This window comes from Branchiostoma lanceolatum, chromosome 8, assembly GCF_035083965.1.
Source record: "Branchiostoma lanceolatum isolate klBraLanc5 chromosome 8, klBraLanc5.hap2, whole genome shotgun sequence".
NCBI lineage: Eukaryota > Metazoa > Chordata > Leptocardii > Amphioxiformes > Branchiostomatidae > Branchiostoma > Branchiostoma lanceolatum.
This window is the reverse complement of record NC_089729.1, coordinates 21,963,500-21,968,744: the sequence shown is the minus strand read 5'-3', so window position 1 is coordinate 21,968,744 and position 5,245 is coordinate 21,963,500. Positions and strand designations below refer to the sequence as shown.

Sequence of the window (5,245 nt, the reverse complement as noted above, 5' to 3'; positions counted from 1 at the left end):
TCAAAACGTAGAAATGCAAAATAAAGACATAAAAATGTAAATATTTGACGGACATGCAGTCATTCTCTCTTTGGTCGAACTGCTAATTGTGATGGACAGTCAGGATCAGTCTATTAGCGCTTGGATTTTTTATCAGTTCTCACCAAACAACGACATCGCATCTTTGCTCCTTTAATGTTGATATGTAATGGTATAGTGTTATTGAAACTTACTATGTGTAGGAATGACTAGAAATTCGAGTTTTTTAATTCAAGTACCAAGCCTCATAAAATGCTCTGGGTGCCTTTAAACAAGAATTGAGGCGACAAAATATGATATCACGACCAACAGGTCTTTTATTCCTGTATTCAACCAATGAGGTTTCATACATAATTTAAGACCTCCTTGATTCAACAGTAAACATGTCCTTGTATACATATGTGTATACATCTCAATAGACTAACTATAACAAATGCAGAAAAGAGCTTGTTGTACCATCATCTGAAGCAACCACAATGGGTACTCATATGCGATGAAACGCCTTGTGTATACAGCTCATTAGAAACCTTACTTCTCACAACATTAGTAAGCTTTATTGGCAAAGCTCTTGGTACGGTCGTCGCTACGATGTCTATCCTATGGCCTAGTATAGTGGCATAGTGCGTAAGCTGAAATGTTTTGTGAGATGACGCGCTAAGGGCGGGAAGATTCCCTTCCATATAAGGCAGACATTTTGATATATGCTGGAGCATCGTAGCGCTATGGTTTTGAGCACAGATGGAAAATTATTTACTTGAATTTAGTTAAAGATAGCATCGCAACGTGGTATCTCTAATTCCTACAGTAACGTATATAAAAAGATTAGCTTTGGGAAATGATATGACAACATGTTTTAACTTGTAATGTAAGAGTTGTTTAAAAACATTTAATCGTGCAGGTATTGCGGGAAAATGGAAAGTGAAGAAGACACCATCTGGCTCCTCCCACCTGAACAAAGGACCAGGACATCTGTCATGTCTGTAGCGACGAGCAAAACAGTTAACCCCTCCTCCTCAGTATCTTTGAAATCTTTATTCGACATACCACGCTCAAAGACTCTAGATGATAGAGTCTGAATCAAAATGGTATTTACAAATGTCAAATATTTGCTTATAAGCGAATATTTAAAACTTCTCAACAACTTAAAATTAGAATTAGAGCTAGAGTTGACGAAATTACATTGACTTCGCTATTTACAGTACATATATATGTAGTCGTCTGTTCATTCTGGTATTAGAGAAAGACATTGCGGAGGAAAGTGTTCATTCATATTTGTTTAACAGTTCAGTCATAGGGGATAGCAGAGTTTTTGTGGCGCTTCGTGCGTCAGGTAGGTGTGTCCAGTTTGTTGGAATTCCGCGTCCGTCGGCAGGATATCTGACTCCTGAGTGGTTGAAGCCAGTCTCTGAACTCTGAGTTTAGCAGGTGTTTTGGCAAAAGATAGGCAAAGGTTCACTCGTCGGTCAGACAAGGCCGTGGGGTTCAGAGTGGTCAGTGCCGAGGTGTAGGTTGTGTACTTTATGCCAAGTATGATCCTGCACGCTCTTCTCTGTAGTCGTTCGAGTCTTGTGGATTGAGTGCCGGTTAGGGAGGGATGCCACACGGGCGCTGCATATTCCACAGAGGGTCGGATGTACGTGGTGTAGACAGTTGTCAGGTCTTCCGTTGAGACTCCAAATCCCTTACGTCGGCGCAGCAGGAAAAGGTTCTTGTTCCCGGTGGAGATCATGCAGTCTACTTGAATGTCCCATTTTAGGTCGTATCCGCTGCGGAATTCAGACCCAACCAATCAGTGTCTCAGACATGACGCTTGCTAAGTGCAAGTCAATCCTACCTGGCAGTCGATCTAATGATCAAGAAAGGAAGATATTAATGTTGGTCCAGGATACCATGCACTGTGGTTAGGGCTAACCGTACGGCACCTGGCATGATCCAAGCAGCTGCTAACAATGATGAACAGGATGAGGCAATGTGTGTAACAAATAGAAGTAGTGGACACCAGCATTGCAACAGAAACTATTCCTAAGGCTGATCTCTACGGAGTCGTCTTACCTTCAAACATGGCGGCATGAGCATTTGTACAAGCGGCAGCTGATAACAATGACCTTAGTGAAGAAACATTGGACGGTCCGAAGTGAAATGACACTACACATGCCACCACAGTTGTGTTGTTCCAGCAGGGCACCTATTGACCAGAAGCCGGACACTGGGAGACCATTCAGTCAAGAAGAAATCACTCGTCCTGCGGCGCCAAAGAGATTCTGGATTTTAGTGCGTGTGGAAAGAGACCAGTCGTCACCGCTGTCCTCAACAAGGTGGGGAGCTGATTGGACGAGAAGAAGATCATGACAACATCTGCGCCACAGCCATGGTCGACATGGAGTGGGCACTAATGCGAATGCTGCCTACCAGGCTTTTGCACATAGCCCTTGACCGAAACAGGCCCGGTCAACCGAAAAGGCTGCCTATGAAAGGTTGTCTGATTCGTCAGAGCCAATGAAATCCCTGCAAATAGCCATGCCGGCACTAATGAGGAAGTTCGAGCACTTTAAGTCTTCTATGAAAGCCAAGTCTTATCTTTTCGCTTTCTGGGATGAGTATGTCTCAATGGTGCTCTTGCTACTCCAGTTCATAAAGCCAGAGAGAAGCGGAGACTGGCCACTCCATTTATCAGCAGCCGCACGCATGGTACCTTGCTTCAATTCAATGGATCGCACAAACTACACCAGGTGGCTCCCGGCCCAGTGTACCTGGCCGACATGAGACAACTACAGGAGAAACATCCCCAGGTACATCATGCCTTTATGACCGGAGAGCACGCCATTGCTCGCTCCAACCAACCCTTTGCCAAGGTCTGGACCGACATGGCTCTTGAGCAGTCGATCAACCTGGATTCCAGGACGAGCGGTGGCGTTGTGGGAATCAGCCCAAAGCCTGGTGCCCTTCAAGCGGTGGTTCGTAACAGTCCATGGCAACAGCACTTGAACATGCTCGGCATGGCAGATTCAGACCTGGTTGCCACTCACAAAGACGCCCGGGACGGCAGGCTCAAGAGGGATTAGAAAGATGTCCAGAATACATGTTTGAAGGACTGATGACAAACCCCTTTCATGTTGAAGACAGTGAATGCGACATCCATCCACTGATTAACTTTGCCACTGGTGTTGTGATGCCTTAACTTAAGACACAGCAGTACGCCTGATGAACGCGTATGAGATAGGTCCGGAACATGCTGTACGTTCGTGTGACAAAGGCTCGGTTCGCCGGTAGAATGGGAGCTATTACCTCATCTGAGTATTAAGACTTTTAACTCAATATCGCAGAAAAGGCAGATGACGACCAACGAGAAGGTGGTAACAATCTTGTAATTGCAGCCAGGTCTCGTCAGATTGACCTCAAAGAAGTCCTAACGTACGAACTGTGCGCGGTCCCTCTCTCCATGGTGCATCCCGACGGTACGAGGCGGAAGACGTGCAAAAGTGTACTACTGTCCGAGTTGGCCTGAAAAAGAAGTACTTTGCATGCGCGACTACCGGTTGCCAATCAAATGTCTACGTCTTACATCATGGATGGGATGGCCATGATTCAGGTAATCGGGGCAGGAGGCGCAGCTTTCTTTGGTGATCTGGCCATTCTGCATTACAGGATGCTGACGTCCAACCTGGGACAGCAATGCCATAGAGTGGATGTGGTGTTCGACCAATACAACATGGAGAAAGACAGCGAAGAGCTCAGCAAAGCACATTCGAAGTGAAGACTCAGGGTCCTACCACGCCGATACCGAAACAGTGGACCGAAGTACGTCGCGAATCCGAGGAACAAAGCGAACCTTTCCGCTTACATGCCACAAAGTTTGTGTGAACTGGGAATGAACCAGCTTCTACCTGGCCAGAAGATGATCCTCGGAGGCGGCTGCGAAGATGGTCAGAGAGCTGTACTGGTAGCGTACAATCATTTTATTGGAAGATCTCAAGTCCCTCTATTCAGACCATTCAGTCCCTCTAGGCCGACACAAGGCTACTGCTACATGTTGAACATGATATGATGCAAGGGGGTGTCGTATAGTTGTCAACTCTCCTGACACCGATGTAGCTGTGGTCTGCACATCATTCTGCAGTGAATTCCAGTGTGAAGAACTTTGGTTCCTCACGGGGGCAAAGACAAGGCTAGTAAATCCCAATTCACAACATGAGTCGGTTGTACAAAAAGAAAATATGCGCAACATGATTATGACCACACGGTAATAGGGACCATGCACACTATGATGCACCAGTCTTATTAGCTTCAAAATTTTGGGGCGTATTTTCTGAAAGTGCTATGGTCATGATTTTTGTGTGGTAGATAGTTCATGCCACAGGAAGTAAGTTGTGTAAGTTTGGGCCCCCTAGCGTCTTGTTTGGAACTGCAGTGGCTGTTTTTGTTTTGACCTTCGGACATGAATAACTTGAGAAGGGGTCGACAGATCGTCGTGATGTTTGGTATGTAGAGAGCTCAGATGGTGTTTTACATAATCAATCACTTATCATGCAAATCAGGAGCTAATTTACATAACAAGTAAGGAAAGTTAACAAATCCACTGTAACAGATGGGGCGTATAAATAAACAGATGGGACACTCACTACACCCCTAGCAGAGGTGTGGGTCCGATTGGTTTTTAACGTGTTCAGTTCCGACACACGGTTGGCGACACAATAGAAAGCCTGACAAAAACACCTAAAAACACGTCAAAAACCAAAAACTGCACCAAAACTGCACCACTGCTAGGTATAGAAAAGTCACATGTACTATGTCTTTCAAAATGTGGATGATATGGAATATTCTATTCATATATATTGACTGTACCATTTCATCATCACTTTCAATATTTTTTCATGACCAGTTATAACATATATCACCAAGCTGAAGCTAGCCCTCGATTCGGCCTTCGATTCACAGCCTTCGATTCAGCCCTCGATTGGATTTTGCCGCCGATTCAGCCTTCGATTAGAAGGAATAGACAGAACATAGCAACCAATTCAGTTACCGATTCGAAAAACCTAGAATCTATGCCAGCTCTCTTGCAATGAATACAAAAGGCAACACAAGGATCAACTAGTACCAAATCACTCAACAAGAAGATATTTACTTGCAAATAATGTCGGAAAGGACATAATATCACGAATTCGGCATAGAATAATAGTGACAACTGACAAGGGACACTAGCCCTCGATTCGGCCGTCGATTGGAT

At 44.9% G+C, this 5,245-nt stretch overlaps 1 long non-coding RNA gene across 1 annotated transcript; it reads right to left on the bottom strand.

Moving 5' to 3' along the window:
• Nucleotides 1-312: 312 nt before the first annotated feature.
• LOC136440559 (uncharacterized) lies at nucleotides 313-2,708 on the bottom strand. The gene is made up of 2 exons (XR_010756683.1): nucleotides 2,071-2,708; nucleotides 313-1,864 (listed from the first exon to the last, which is right to left on the bottom strand). It is a non-coding gene; the product is annotated as an uncharacterized lncRNA (long non-coding RNA).
• Nucleotides 2,709-5,245: the final 2,537 nt, after the last annotated feature.